This window comes from Macrobrachium rosenbergii, chromosome 5, assembly GCF_040412425.1.
Source record: "Macrobrachium rosenbergii isolate ZJJX-2024 chromosome 5, ASM4041242v1, whole genome shotgun sequence".
Classification (NCBI taxonomy): domain Eukaryota; kingdom Metazoa; phylum Arthropoda; class Malacostraca; order Decapoda; family Palaemonidae; genus Macrobrachium; species Macrobrachium rosenbergii.
This window is the reverse complement of record NC_089745.1, coordinates 14,142,239-14,159,139: the sequence shown is the minus strand read 5'-3', so window position 1 is coordinate 14,159,139 and position 16,901 is coordinate 14,142,239. Positions and strand designations below refer to the sequence as shown.

At 39.8% G+C, this 16,901-nt stretch overlaps 1 long non-coding RNA gene across 3 annotated transcripts in view; it reads left to right on the top strand.

The window, feature by feature from the left end:
- The window catches only part of LOC136838522 (uncharacterized), a 142,514-nt gene that overhangs the window by 104,472 nt on the left and 21,141 nt on the right, over positions 1 to 16,901 (top strand). The gene's annotated exons all lie outside the window — the stretch shown is intronic.

The window sequence follows — 16,901 nt, the reverse complement described above, 5'->3', positions numbered from 1 at the left end:
TCTCCGATATCCCAGGAAAGACGATAATTACCCTCTTCATCAATGAACTCTAAGAAGAAACGATTTCTGAAGTTCCCAAGGTTGGGGCACTGAACCAGCGCAAAGTTATACACACAGACTGATGGCAATAATACGAAATACGTTCCCCCGAATGATTTCTTGGCATGGGAGATTGGTACGAACTAAGTGGTGCAGAGTACGATACAAAAATAAAAAAAATATATATTTTAATCATCTGGAAAACAGAAATAGTGTAACAAAGAGCATTCTGTTTATGGGAAATCAAGCTGCAGTGATTTTATTAACGGATCCTGCAAGGAATCCTGCCTTCCCCTTTTGGAGAGGATACCCCTTCAAGGGTGCCCTCAAAGAACTGGCCTCCCTGAGGAGCCTTTGGCCCTTACCATTGGGGCCCTCACCAGGCCCGCTTCCCAGCCTGCCAGGGTACCTGCCTTCCTCCGAGGAAGCAGCCTCTGGGTCGGACCCGTCTCATCAAGGCTGCACTCAAGAGACTGGCGAGCCTTGGGGACTTTTAGGCTTCATCCTTGAAGTTCTTGGGCCTTCTCCAGGCCCGCTTCCTCAGCCTGGCAGGATACCTGCCTTCCTCCGAGGAAGCAGCCTCTGGGTCGGACCCTTCCCTTCAATGCTGCCCTCAAGAGACTAGCGAGCCTTGGGGGCTTTTGGGCCTCACCCTTTAGAGTTCTTAGGCCCTCTCCAGGCCCGCTTCAGCCCACCAGGATACATGCCTTCCTCCGAGGAAGAAGTCTCTGGGTCGGACCCTTCCCTTCAAGGCTGCCCTCAAGAGACTGGAGAGCCTTGGGGGGTTTTTGGGCCTCATCCTTGAAGTTCTTAGGCCCTCTCCAGCCCTGCTTCCCCAGCCTGGCAGGATACCTGCTTTCCTTCGAGGAAGAAGTCTCTAGGTCGGACCCTCCCCTTCAAGGCTGCCCTCAAGAGACTGACAAGCTTGGGGGCTTTTGGGCCTCATGCTTGAAGTTCTTGGGCCCTCTCCAGGCCCGCTTCCCCAGCTTGGCAGGATACCTGCCTTTATCCAAGGAAGTAGCCTCTGAGTCGGACCCTTCCCTTCAAGGCTGTCCTCAAGAGACTGGCGAGCCTTGGGGGCTTTTGGGCTTCATCCTTGAAGTTCTTAGGCCCTCTCCAGGCCCGCTTCCCCACCGTGGCAAGATACCTGCCTTCCTCTGAGGAAGCAGCCTCTGGGTCGGACCCTTCCCTTCAAGGCTGCCCTCAAGAGACCGGCGAGCCTTGGGGGCTTTTGGGCCTCATCCTTGAAGTTCTTGGGCCTTCTCCAGGCCTGCTTCCTCAGCCTGGCAGGATACCTGCCTTCCTCCAAGGAAGCAGCCTCTGGGTCGGACCCTTCCCGTCAAGGCTGCATTCAAATGACTAGCAGGCCTTGGGGGCTTTTAGGCCTCATCCTTGAAGCTCTTGGGCCTTCTCCAGGCCCGCTTCCCCAGCCTGGCAGGATACCTGCCTTCCTCCGAGGAAGCAGCCTCTGGGTGCCTTCCTCTGAGGAAGCAGCCTCTGGGTCAGACCCTTCCCGTCAAGGCTGCCCTCCAATGACTAGCAGGCCAGGGGCTTTTAGGCCTCATCCTTGAAGCTCTTGGGCCTTCTCCAGGCCCGCTTCCCAGCCTGGCAGGATCACCTGCCTTCCTCCGAGGAAGCAGCCTCTGGGTCGGACCCTTCCTTCAAGGCTGCCCTCAAGAGACTGGAGAAACCTTAGGGGGTTTTGGGCCTCATCCTGAAGTTCTTGGGCTTCCAGGCCCTTCCCCAGCCTGGCAGGATACCTGCCTTCCTCCGAAGCAGCCTCTGGGTCGGACCTTCCCTTCAGGGCTGCCCCCTCAAGAGACTGGCGAGCCATGGGGCTTTTGGGACTTTGTCCTTGAAGTTCTTAGCCCTCTCAGGCCCGTTTCCCCAGCCTAGCAGGATACCTGCCTTCCTCCAGGAAGGCCTCTGGTCAGACCCCTTCCTTCAAGGCTGCCCTCAGAGACTGGCGAGCCTTGGGGGTTTTGGGCCTCATCCTTGAGTTCTTGGGCCGTCTCCAGGCCCACTTCCCCATCCCTTCACCATACTCTTTGCTTTCATACCCAGCTAAATATGACACTCGCTCTCTCTGAAGGCTTCAAGACGATTTGAAGCATCTCGGAGATTGTTCCTGGAGACTTTGGAGCTCGGGGCATGCGTGAATGGCATTTCTCTCGCCCTTCTAGGAGCCGGAGACTGAAGTATTCCAAAATGCCTTCCAGAAAAATCCCGATGGTTTTTAGATTATTTTAGCATTGCGTCAACCATTACTTAGTTCTTTTTCTGACAAAATATACAAATTAAATATACAAAATTTACAAATTAAAAACAGACTCAGTAAAAGGACAATTACAAAGGTTAAAATTAACAAAACGCTAAAGAATTTTAACCTTTGTAATTGTCACTTTACTGAGTATGTTTTTAATTTGTAAATTTTGTATATTTTACAAACCTGATGGTGAGACTTAAAGTCTCGAAAATTTGGCCATTAAACTTATGATGCTTCGATGGTTGTTTTCCATCCTTTTTCTCCTAAATCTCCGGCGTTCCAGATGCCCTAATTTGCCTGAGTATATATATATATATATCTCCCGACGACGAGAGAAGCCTTCTGGGTTCTTGAAGATGTCTTCACGACTCCAGGATCCTTTGAAGCAGCCTTCAGCTCCTGAAGCATTCCTATAGAATCAACGGGCGTTTCCAAAGGCTTCAGAGCCTGGGATCGTCTTGAAGCTTTCAGAAGTCCCAGAAGCCTCCGGAATTCATCTCCAAGAACGTGGGCTACCCCAGAAGAAATCTTCGAAGCCTTTCGTCTCCGATTTCTTATCCATAAAACTCTGTTCTTTAGTATTGTGCAAAAAATTCAAAGGCTACAGAGCCTGGAGATTGTCTTGAAGCCTCCGGAATTCCCAGAAGCCTTTCAAAATTCCCAGATTCCCCGCTGGTCACCCCGGTGAGGACAAGAAAGATCCAGACAAGATCCACTTGCAGTTATTGTTATTAATATATATATATATATATATATATATATGCATATATATATATATATATATATACTATATATATATATATATATATATATATATATATATATATATATATATATATATCTGTTACCCAGTCGAGAGGAAATTTCATTGCTTACCTTTTTCTGCAAAATCGAGAAGTCCCATCTATTGGTAGCTTGATAGCGACCGCATCAAAAAGGCTACTGGTAGTGCATATCAGTACCTAAACACCCTGCATTCTCTCTCTCTCTCTCTCTCTCTCTCTCTCTCTCTCTCTCTCTCTCTCTCTCTCTCTCTCTCTCTCTCTCAGGTCTACAGCGAAACAAGCTCTACCCAAAATACTTTATTTGACAGTAACCTAAAATAACTGGATTGTCAGAAACAAGAGATATAATGAAACGGAATATTAATGTTCACCAAAAGATCAATCATATTACAGTCCATCATATTTAACTAATTATTGCCTCTACATCGCTATCTCACAGTAGGTCAAAACAAGTCAAAGTCCTGTACATTCCCAGTGAGGGCATCTTTAACCTCTTTCTCAGGGAAACATCTCCAAACAGCAATGTTCACAGGCATAATCGACAGGTCTCGAACCACAGAGTCTTCAATGAAGACTTTTAATAATGTTCATTGTTGGTCTTGGAATGATCTTTCGTCTGACAACTAATCCCTTCGCACCTTGGGACTCCGTCCAAAAGAAATACACATAGAAACGCATTGACCAGAACCTGGACATTTCCAGCGAACGCACTCACGAAGTCTTGTGGCGAGTTCCCACGTCTTGAGAATAGCTGACGTATACAGTTTTACTTAATTAGGAAACGAGTCAGACAACAGCAAATCATCCTTTCTAGGTTCTTCAGAATGTCTTAGCCACACCTATTAATCAAACATTTACTGTGTATTGTAACTCACAAAATACTTGTGACATAAGCTTTTCATATATATATATATATATATATATATATATATATATATATATATGTGTGTGTGTGTGTGTGTGTGTGTGTGTGTGTGTGTGTGTGTGTGTGTGTGTATAAGCTCAATATCAAATTCCCTTTACTTAAAAAAATAACTTCCAAACTTCAAACACACGCACACACACATACATACATACATACATACATACATACATACATACATACATACATACATACATGCATACATACAAACACACACACACACACACACACACACACATATATATATATATATATATATATATATATATATTATTTATTTATATATAAATATATATACACATACTCTTTATATGGAATTCACTTTACCTTGGGAATAACATGTAGTCAAAATGAAAATAGTTGATAAGTGTATTAAAAAAGGTACTGATTGGTCTTTGTGTGTAAGGTATTCCCAATGTAAAGTTAAATACATATTAAAGGGTATTTGTGGTTTAATCTTTTTTATTATAAAAGCCCCATGTATGTGAGTTACAAAACTATATATATACATATATATTAAAGTTCTGGGCATTACTACTCTTATTGTGCCTCAGGAGGATTGAATGGTCATTATTTTCTCCTTATTGTAACCAGTGACCATCACCCTGAGGCTTATGGCATGCAACCTCCCCCCCCGGGACAGCTCTGTGGGAACTGGTAATTGCTTTGGACAATTCAGTCTCTTTGGGGCATATAATTATGACTTATGTTTTTAATGTGAAAGCGGCAGCCTAAACAGACACAAAGATTATAGGTTTTGTGACCCATCTCCAAGCATTGCTGCGGGCAAACCCGAGACTAAAACTCACATTCAGCTGATGGGATGAACGGGTATCATTTTACATGAAGGATGTTGATGTCAATATTGACCATCATATGGATAATGTTAGGTCACGGTTTGTTGTTTTACTGTATATAGTTTAATTTGTTCGAGGTTTGTAATTAAAGATAAGGTCAAGGAGACCGGTGTGTTTGGTCAGAGGTGGCAAAATCACAGGAAGTTGTGGTTTGTTACGTTCAAAAATACAGTTATCTTCGCTTCTCCTTCTTTTATTTATGTGGGTATTTTTAAGTCTTCATTGTACCCTGTTAATATATAGTTTCTACTTCATTTGACAAGATATGTATGTGCGTATGTACAGCATGTATATATGTGTACGTATATAACTGCGGAAGTGCGTAGTTACATACTGCCCATTTTCATGCAGTTAAAATTTCCAGCGCTCATAAAACTGTATATGATAAAATGTAACGCGTCAAAATTACCTTGTGGTCTTTTGCTTTCGGCATCTACTATTCATTCTTCACCAGAGTAAGTGACGTGTGAAATTTTCAGGACGAAGCCCGTTTGTTACTTTGTCAAGGGAACCCTTTTGTAAAGAATTATCCAAAAAAAAGAGCAACTTGAGAGAGAGAGAGAGAGAGAGAGAGAGAGAGAGAGAGAGAGAGAGAGAGAGGGGGCCTAAAATTTTTTTATCTTACAAATGTTTGTAATTCATGCCACCCGTATCTGCCGCATATATATGTCACCAATCAACACTGAATCATTTGAAAATATCAGCCAGTCCACATTCCATTCACGGCCTCATCTCGCTTTCTTTTATTTGTATATTTTTTTTTAGCCCAGAAATCTGTACTTCGATCTCATGTACTTTCTTTGACCTATCTCATTATTCCATACATAAACATATTGAAGAGCCTTATATACACTGCACACCGATGTCATAGACCTTTTTTGCGCCAGTCTAGTAATTCTTACCTCATATTTAAGCTTCCCCTAAATGGTAAAAAATTTAATCACGCTCAACCAGTCTTCTCCCGTAAGTTTCAGCATCCTCCACATTGCATCTTAATCACTTCTATAGTAAAATCTCCCTAATCATGCAAAAGCTACATTCAGGTCTTTTTCTGTTCTCAAACTTCTTAGACAACTTTTTCATATTGAAAAAGAAACTCTTGATCCACTTACCATCTTCAGCCTAAACCCACACTGCTGTTTTATTATCAGAACTCATGTTAGCCACCTGTTATACTTTCTTATTAAATCCATATCATACACCTTCCTAGGCATACAAGTGACGCCACGCTCCTTATTAAAACCAACAGTATCTTTCCTTCATAATAGAAAAATAATTTTTCCTTCCACCAATTCCTCTGGAACCTTTCCTTTCCTTAGACGTAACGCGTCACACCCTGTCAGCCATTCAGTTATTCCATCGCCACCACCACAAATTAGAAACCCAACTTCTACCACTTACCAATTCTTTGATCACATAATTGCCCTCTTGACATTTTCAGCAGCTCCTTCCGCATGCATTACCGATTTCTTTTTTCTTCGCTAAACCTTTCTTCACTTGCATATGTTGGAATTCTCTAAATTCAGCAACTCTTGAAAAAAAACTTGTTCCCTTGACATAGTATTGCACTTCCTTCAGACAGCATCTCTTCCCTCCAGTTCAACTCGTAATTTTGCACCCAGAATTCTACTTATGTATATTTTTGGCCATTTGTTCAGCCTCCTCTTTTCGTTCACTACTCTCTCAGGTTATTAAGCTTATATTCCTCCGTCTCAGTTACCTATATCTGCAGAAATAGATCATTATTAAAAATAACCTTTTCCGTTTCCTCTATCCAAAAACCTTAATGCCTCGAGGTCCCTGTAATTTTGAAAAAGTAAGAGAGAGAGAGAGAGAGAGAGAGAGAGAGAGAGAGGAGAGAGAGAGAGAGAGAGAGAGAGAAATTATTTAAATGAAATTGGATCGTCCATTGATGGCTTCGTTCGCACTGTAACAAACGCTTTATTTTGAGTGGGCAAAAGGAGAAAGAGAGTGAGTCTAGGGAACGTGCGAGGGAGAGAGAGAGAGAGAGAGAGAGAGAGAGAGAGAGAGAGAGAGAGAGAGAGAGAGAGAAAGTTCTCCCACGACTTCGACTCGTTAGCTAATGCGTTTGCAAAGGCTTGCACTTTGCAACAGTTCCCTTTTTGTTCGCTCGTCTTTTTAAGTGAATTAGTTCATCTATTTGAGAGTTTTAAGGGAGCACAGGTGAAGCATTGTTGGACAGGGAATAGTCAGAGTGAACTTCGTTGGCTCTTCCACACGGTGGTAGGAAAGTGTAATGATTATATTTGCACTTACGTTACGTTACTTGTATAAATTATACTGTATGTATACGTGTACACACACATATATATATATGTATTCATATGTGTATATATATTAATATATAGTAATATATATATATATATATATATAAATATACATATATATATATATATATATATATATATATATATATATATATATATATATATATATATATATATTGTTATTTATTTAATCATTAAATTTAATTAAAGGTGGGCGACTGAATTTAGCAATCTAGTTCTATTAACGAAAAGAAAATATAAACTTTATAACGCTCCCGATTGTGAATATTCATTTGCAAAAATATTCGCTGGTTACTTATACCTTAGTATAAATCCAAGAGTTCTATAAGAACTTTCCGTTCTAAAATAATTTTGAAATCAAGAATATACGTAATTTTTACTATCAATTTACAACCGTCATTTGCAAGGCCGACCCCATTTTTCAGTATATTATTCAATACAGGAGTCATTTTCCTTTTGTCCAAAGAAAATTTTCCCTGTAGGGGGTTAGTGCCAGTGCACTTCATGCGGTGCACTGAGCGTGCTTTAAGGTCCTTTGCAGCGAGCCTTCGGCCCCAGCTGCAACCCATTCATTCCTTTTACTTGCCCCCTTTCATATTCTCTTTCTTCCATCTTACTTATCCTCGTAACAATTGATTCATAGTGCAACTGCGAGGTTTCCTCCTGTATTACACCTTTTACTGTCAATTTCCGTTTCAGCTGAATGACCTTTGTAGGTCCTGGTGTTGGCCTTTGGCCTAAATTCTATATTCAATTCAATTCAAACGAAAATTTTGAAAATTAAAATTGTATAAATTCTATTTCCGCTGCAGAGTTACCTTCCCCTCCATTAGCGTCCACCCGTATGCCACATTTCCCTTGTATTTCCTGGAAAATCATATGTCCTTGAGGGTAGAGAGAGAAAAGACGGCAGATCTCTGTATCCAAGTTGGGTTGAGAGAGAGAGAGAGAGAGAGAGAGAGAGAGAGAGAGAGAGAGAGAGTAGAGAGGGAGAGACGCTTGCAGATCGGATTTGCATTTTGTCCGGAAACCAAAGGAAAATATTTGTTACAATCCTGAAAATAACAGCATGACAGGGGGAAGAGATAGGAGTTGATGGGGGAGGAATGTTAACATCATATTTAACATTTGCTAAAAAGCTATTTGAAAACTTAATAACTAATTTAAATATATGGAGAGAGAGAGAGAGAGAGAGAGAGAGAGAGAGAGAGAGAGAGAGAGAAGGCACGCAGCTGTAAAGATAACGAACCTGAGAAAGGAAACTAGAAAGGGATGTGGATAATTAGAGATATGAGTGTATTTGTGTTCTGGGCATAAAAATGTGCTTATTCATTTTAGTCGTTCCCTCTGCATGTCCTCATTGGTATTTTGTTAGTTTACTCGTATTACTATATATATATATATATATATATATATATATATATATATATATATATATATATATATATATAATTATATTTGTGGGGTAATATTAAAAAAATATTAAGCCACAAATACTGTTTAATACCCACTCTCACTATACACCTGGGAATAATATTGTGCATATTATAACAAAAATATCACAGTGCATGACGGAAATTCATACATTATAACCTTATATATATATATATATATATATATATATATATATATATATATATATATATATATATATATATATATATATATATATATATATATATATATATAATATCATGGTTTACTCAAGTTGCTTCTGCCTGAAAGAGAGGAGAAAATGTACTTTTCAAAAGCTCATAATTTTGTTTCAGTTTTTATTGGGTCCGTATATTATATATACTGCATTATGTATGTATGTATGTATGTATATATATATATATAATATGTATACCTGTGTATGCACATATATTGTATCTGGTTATTTGCAGATGAACTTGAATTGAGAAAAACTTACCGTGTTTGAGTGGAGCAGAAATCAGTGGCTTGAAGCATCAGGAAGACAGTGCTAGGTCATGGCCTTATTAAAACATACTCCAAATGATACAGCAGTCATAAAGTGCTTCACCAGTACATTAATGATGTTTTAAGGTGGTGGCCCATGGATGATTCTTTTTATTTATTTTTTTTTTTGGGGGGGGCATCTTGCAATGCTGTGGCCTCAACAATGGCACCAAATGGTGCTCATCGTGTCACATGGATGAGATAATTTTTTCTATAGCCAAGCATTTTTTAACCCCAAGAGCAGTACCTCTTCTTGCTTCTCTCCCAAGAAAACTTTGGTGTACGTCTCCTTACTGCGGTGGTGTGTGACCTTAGTCTTCTGGTGTCTGTCTCTCTTCCACCTTGACACTGCTTAGGATATCAGCCTGGCCAACGAGTCTTACACAATGCTGGTGTTTCTTGCTGCCAGCTGTACCTCTGACTCTTGCTAGACTCTTTGCCTCTTTCCCAGCTCGGTGCTGGAAGAGCTTTTGGGCCCCACACTTACTGTGTGGTTTTGCTCTTGTCATCTGTGTAGGATAACTGGTTGTTTTCCAAGTAGCAGATGTTCACCTCTTGAAGTCTTGAGTTTTAATGGGTCATGGCAAGACGGGCTCCTTTCTACACACATCTTGCAGACAGCAACGCACATAAATTGCCCCCTTGAGTGTAAGTTATGTGATTAATTCTGACATTTAATGATACTTGTTGCTTAATATGTATGAAAAACACACACACATTATATATATATAATATATAGTATATATATATATATATATATATATATATATATATATATATATATATATATATATATATATAATACATAGTGTATGTATGTATGTATATATATATATATATATATATATATATATATATATATATATATATATATATATATATATATATATATCTAAATCTTGATAAAAGAAGGAATGGAATCAGAGAGTCATCTGGAAATGTTAAAAGGCAACAATAAACAAATGTAAATTTCTTCTTGCAAGTGTTCCATGCCCAATGAAAGGAAAAGGAAAAGGCCTTCCTTTCAACTTTTATATTCCATTTTTCAGTTGATTTTGGAACATCACAATAGGTAAAAGATTAATACAAACCCGCTCTCGCCACCTCCCCCCTCCTCACCATCCCACCCTTTCCCTCTCCCCCAAAACCCAGTGCTTGCGGCAGACACATCATCTTTTTGCCTGCCACGGAGGATGTTAAAGGTGACTTCATTTGCATACATTTTAAGTCTTCCAAAACGAAATTTAGTTTGCCTGGTCTTAATGCCAAAGTCACGTGATATTGAGACGGTCGGGAAACTTACGAGGATTTTAAAGCCTAATTTTCTCTCTCTCTCTCTCTCTCTCTCTCTCTCTCTCTCTCTCTCTCTCTCTCTCTCTCTCTCTCTCTCTCTCTCTCGTGGGATGGAGTAGTCAATTTTGTTTGCGCTTGCTATGTTTATTCTGGAGAAAAGTAAATACGGGGCAAGTCAGTCGATGTGGAAACGGGCTAGATTGATTAGGATTTTGAGAGGTGGAATTAATATTATTTTATTAAATACTATGACTTTGTTAGCAACATTTTTTTATCACTTTCTCAAAAGTACTAAAGATAAGAGTACATGGCCGATATGCATTCCTCATAGCCTCATAGATGATGAAAATTTCTCGATAGGCATATTGGTACTTTACTTGAGTAATTTATATTCAAAAATACTAACACAAGTCCATAATAAGGCGTAGGTTAGACAGTGGTGAGTGGTAGCAGTCATCATTGCCAGCATAGAGTAGTTTAGAGTTATTTTTCAACGTTTCAATTCTCGGGGGTGTATGATCATGGTGGAGGTGTTGAGTTTAGTGGCTTAATGATCTGTTCAAGATTAGATCAAGATGGCCTTACACTGGCACTTGTTTTTGCACAAAGACAAATCACAGGGTTAATGGGGGAAACTCAAGACATTTCATCTCTAACTGTGACCAGGAAGGTGGTTATTCATACGTAGCGTGACGTCACTGTAGCTCGTTGGCGATTGGCCAATGAGTGGGAGACCCAGACCACTTTTAGTTTTCTGTAAAAGAAAAGTATTGAGATGGCTATTTGTCGGTCCGTCCGCACCTTTTGTTTCCGCCCTCGGATCTTAAAAACTACGGAGGCTAGAGGGTTGCAAATTGGTATGTTGATCATCCACCCTCCAATCATCAGGCATACCAAATTGCAGTCCCTCTGGCCTCAGTAGTTGTTATTTTATTTAAGGATAAAGTTAGCCCTAATCGTGCGTCTGGCATCGATATAGGTACCCAACAACACAGGCCACCATCGGGCTGTGGCTGAAAGTTTCATGGGCCGTGGCTGAGAGTTTCATACAGCATTATACGCTGTACAGAAAACTCGATTGCGTCAAAGAAACTTTGGCACATATGTTTACTTGTTTATTCATGACTACCGTGTTGGATCTCTTGGAATGGCTGACTGCAGGGATGGTGGTGTTTCCTTCAGATGGATGATTGATGTTGTGCATCAGTGGCTTGACTTGAGGGTGACACACATTTTGAAGTGGAGGAATATATTTTGTTGTGTTCAAGTCGGCCTTCTCCTGTAGGATGTGGAAGGCCTCTAGGATGGAAAGATGTCTTTGGTCCAGCCCACCGTCTAATAGTTCAAGGCTGTTGAAAAGGGCATCTTAAGGCGAAAAAGAAGTGTTGTGCAATTTGGATATAGGTGTCTTGGTTGTGGGAAGAGGTACGCTTAGAGAGGTACGTGGTGATTATCCCAATGTAATTACCCAGACATCAAGAAACAGGGCATTGAAAGTGGTAGACCACATTGGTCCCCTTCAGGCGGTATCCTGAAGGAAAGCTGGTTTTGCTCTTCATATCAGATTTGTGGTGTTTCTGTTGTTATATTATTCAATTAAATTTCGTGTCCAAATCTGCAGGGATGATGTTAGAGATTATTCTCATTTTCCTTGTGTTTGTTTTTCATGCAGCCTTTGCAGAGCAGAGTAAGGCGGATTTGCCAGGAGTGGGCACACGATTGTACCACAAGTTCGATCATCTCTTCAATTTGGCACGTTTATTCTTTTATGAGTAACAGTGAGAAAGGGCGCTCCAGATGTAGACACTAATGCTGGTGTCCTTATGTCACTCAGGGCACTCAGGATGTCCATTCACCCACACCCCCCGTCAGAAGCTTGCCAGATACAGTGACCGTTGGGCTTTCCTTCAGAAGGATCAAGATAATGTCCTAGGATTCCCACATGGCTCTCCACACTGTGACTTCAACACTCATGTAGATACCAATCCCAACCCTTCAGACAAAGATGACTGTGAGAACGACGATGATGACCCCTCATTGCAATGATTGACGCATCGTGACGACATCTAGGCCTGCCTCTAACGCCTCAGCAACATGGTTCTCCTTCAGCGCCTATGTGCAGTTCTCCTTCAACAACTATGTGCAAACTGAGGGTCCCTGAATATCATCAGGAATTCATCAACCTAACCGACTACATCCACACACCCAACAAAGAACACCTCTGTCAAGGCTGGAACTACCACTGTGTCACCAAGGTCCTGATCAACTCTATCCAGTACCTTACCCAGAAGGGCGCCAACGCTACCACAGACGCTTCCAACCCCTACGACCCCTCCTCAAAGTAGAAGGACTTACTGAGAAAGGGGACTTTAGAAACTCTTTAAACCTCTTCCAAGTAATGGAGAGATGAGAGACAACACTGCCGTCACCGTAGGAGGATGGACAAAACAGCAGCCTTCATTCTTATCAGTTCCAGTGAATACCAGAGCCAAATTGGACAGCATTCTCAGGGAAAAGACCAAATTCAAGAGATTGACCTGTAATCTTAATGGTGAAATCGAAGAGGGAAGCCAACCCGTCACATACAGATGGTTAATGTTGTTAGGGGTGCCATGCACCTCCCGACAATCTCAGGAGGCCTCGGGCATGGCTAAAAGAAATTAATTTGGTAATATATTATAAAAACAGAAAACCACTGGTCTGGTAACTAGGAACAACCTCACCCTTCGTACAGGAGATTGCCTATAGAGGACCAATGTGATCTCTCGCTTTCTATCACCAGTGTTTTTGTACATGCAAATACATTGGTATGACCACCATGTACCTCTCCAAGCTTATCTCCTGCTACAGCCAAGAATGCATCATCAAGACACATGGGTCCAAAGGTCAAAATCGCACAACACTCCCTTGTCAATGTCTTGGAATAATCAACAGTGAGCCTGGCCAAAGATGTACGCACATCCTAAGAGGCCCTTCATAACATACCAGAGAAGTCCGAAATACAACACGAGAGACAACGCAAGTCGTGCCCCTGATGTACTACAACAAAGCTATCATCTTGAATAAAACTGTTAGAGTCTCCTGGCCATTGCCAATCACCAACGAGCTACGTAGTGACGTCACATTACATCACTGATGACCAGCCTCCTGCTCGCAGCCGGAGATCAAAAGCCTGGAGTCTCCCTATTAATCCACGCAAATTTTCACCTACCTCGTAATCTTAACCCTCCAAGAATGTGAAATGTTCACGAATTACAGGACACTGCTCCACGCCAATTATACTGAGGTGTGTGTGTATATATATATATATATATATATATATATATATATATATATATATATATATATATATATATATACCCTTATGAATTCTGGGTGTTTATATCATCCACGACGAATGACTGTTAGCCTCTCATTCTCCCTCCATGTGTACCGAAAAGAAAGAGGTAATGAAAAAACAGCGGAGGTAATAAACAAGAGCAATTCTGCTGATGCAGCCACAGTAAATAAAAAAAGCTTATTTAGAGAGGGTCCTCTACCTACATATTGTTATTATTAAATTAGAATTGGTTTGAGCTTAGATCTAGAAATCTTTGAGCCAGAGCGTGATGAATTAGGACGCAGAAGAAAAATGAGAATGGTTTATTGAAAATTAAAGATACTTAATTTTTAAATTTCACCAAATCATCACAAGAGAAACAAGTAAAAAATGCGACGAAGTTTCTTTAGCGCAATCGACTTTTCTGTACAGCGTATAATCAGGACCACCGAAAACAGATCTATCTTTCGGTGGTCTCGGTATAATGCTGTATGAGCCACGGCCCATGAAACTAATAAAAACTACTGAGCCCAGAGGGCTGCAATTTGGTATGTGATGATTGGAGAATTGGATGATCAAGATGCAATTTGCAGCCCCCAGCCTCAATAGTTTTTAAGATCTGAGGGCGGACAGAACAAAGTGGGAGACAGACAGATAAAGCCGGCACAATAGTTTTCTTTTACAGAAAACCAAAAACGACTTATGGGCTCATATTTGAAAAAAAAAATTGAGCTTAGTTTAATACGGATGCGAGATCGTTTATGGTGTCGAATTTAATTAAAATAGTTGCAAGACAAGATTATAAGTTTCGAGCTACGGTTGAAACTGATATGAGAATTTTTCAGGGCTCGAGTTTCAGTTGAAACAGGTTAGAGGTAATATTTGAAGATTCGACCTTGAATTAAAATGGATATGAGATATTTGATGATCAGAGTTGAATTTTAATGTATGTGAGATATTATCTCAACGTTTGTGTTTGAACCAAAACGGATGAGTTGGAAAACTTGTTTTCAGAAAAAGGTTACGACGAAAGAACTGAATATTTAGATTTTTCTGTAAGTTGTCTTATTGTACGAGGCCATAATAGGTCTTTTGGGGAATGCCTTCCCTGTGAAGTTTATGTGAGACATGTGGTACTCCATAAAACGAACGAGATGCAAAAATTTACGAATACGTTTGTTTTTTCATTATATTTTAAAATCCGTTAATTTTATTCTCTGTTTTATAAATGGCTTGCAGTGTGGGAGACCCAGATAAGAAAGCATTATTTTAAATATAGAAATTTGTATTAAGAATAACTATGTCTGTGTCTCGTATTCATTGCTTATTACATTCATACAACATATTTAAACATTTTTATACAACATACATAATTTGGGAGAGTTTATTCCCAGTGCAGTTTGCCTTTCAATGGAAATTTCGTTTTCTAAGAAGGCTCAAGTAGCATTACCATTTTCTATTGCATTATATGTAAACCTAAAATAGTCAATTAGTACTTTGCTATACTAGTATACTATTATCTAAACATCTAATCTTGATGGTCAGATTTGAACTTCATATTTTTTGTGGTTTGTGTGTCATATATATTTTATGTTTTTGATAAGTTAGTTTTTTTTATTACAAATGTAAATAGAACTCAGTGTCATGCCATGAAGTACTTCACACCCTCTCTCACTTAGTGACATATCTGTTCCTTGTTGTAATTATACGTTGTTATTTATACAGTAGCTATCATCAGTTTTCTCTTCTTCAATTTTTTTTCAGTTGGTGTGTTAGGCAGGCTTAATAGAGATATCAAGGATGCCTGATGGTTGATCAAGAGGTTGCCGTATCTTTATCTTTTCCCTTATCTTCATCCTTGCTCAACATTTTCAAAACCACCGTTACTGTCCGTTTTTTAGTTAAAGTGGTAAGCCTGGAGGGTGCTTGGTCTTGCGTGGTTTGTCGTCTTCCTGATGATAACCTGTTTCCAGCTTTTTATTATCTCTGCTCTGGTTCTATTTGCCATATTGGTACAAATAGTAATTTTGACATTATTATTATTATTATTATTATTATTATTATTATTATTATTATTATTATTATTATTATTATTATTATTATTATGTAAAGTTAGAATATGAAGTATAATACAACATTTTTACTACATTTCTTTTAATGACTGATTTCATATAGCAAAATCCTGGACCTGTCTATTCTAGACCTCGCCATTGCCGTGCGATGTACAATAACTTCCGTGGACTACTTGGTAATAGTAGTAACCTTGTAGTTGCCTTTAGGCAGTACGATTCTTATTATATACAGAAACTTTGGTTCAAATGAGGTACGTATCGTATCTGAACTCCTCATTATAGGCTTCAAGGAGTCATGCTACTTAAACGTATTGCCATAACTAACGTAGGGGCAATGGCAGTGTATTAGCACCCTGCATCTCATAAGACCTGTTAAGAATGTGGGTGCCATGCAATGCAAGTTTAAAGGTTCGTACAGGCATAGCTTTATTTTGTGCTCTTCTATTGCAGTCCAGACTTTGATTATACTATTTTAACTTGCCATCTTGGCAAAAAGTTAAGTATATCTTAGTTTAACCAGACCACTGAGCTGATTAAGAGCTCTCCTAGGGCTGGCCCGAGGGATTAGACTTATTTTACGTGGCTAAGAACCAATTGGTTACCTAGCAACGGGACCTACAGCTTATTGTGGAATCCAAACCACTTTATAGCGAGAAATGAATTTCTATCACCAGAAAAAAATTCCTCTTATTCTTCATTGGCCGGTCGGAGATTCGAACTCGCGGCCAACAGAGTGCTAGCTGAGAACGGAACCCGCTCACCCAACGAAGAACTGCCATCTTGGTTGATACATGAAGATAGTAGAAAGGCTCTTTGGTGTTTGTTGGCTGTTTGTTGCTCGCCATAAAGTGCTGTTGAATTCTGTTTTTTCTTACAGTCTCATGACCCAAAAGGTTTTTACTTTACTTCTGAATCTAGCTTAGCAAATTATAGTTTAAACCTCACACGAGAATGGTATTGCTTGGATCAATTTTTCACCGACTCCCCAGTTGTTATAACCAGCATTTTTGTTCTTCCAGTTGAGGGCTTCTGATCCTGCTTTAGTCTCTTTCGCAATTAAAACTGACCATTTTGTTCCTG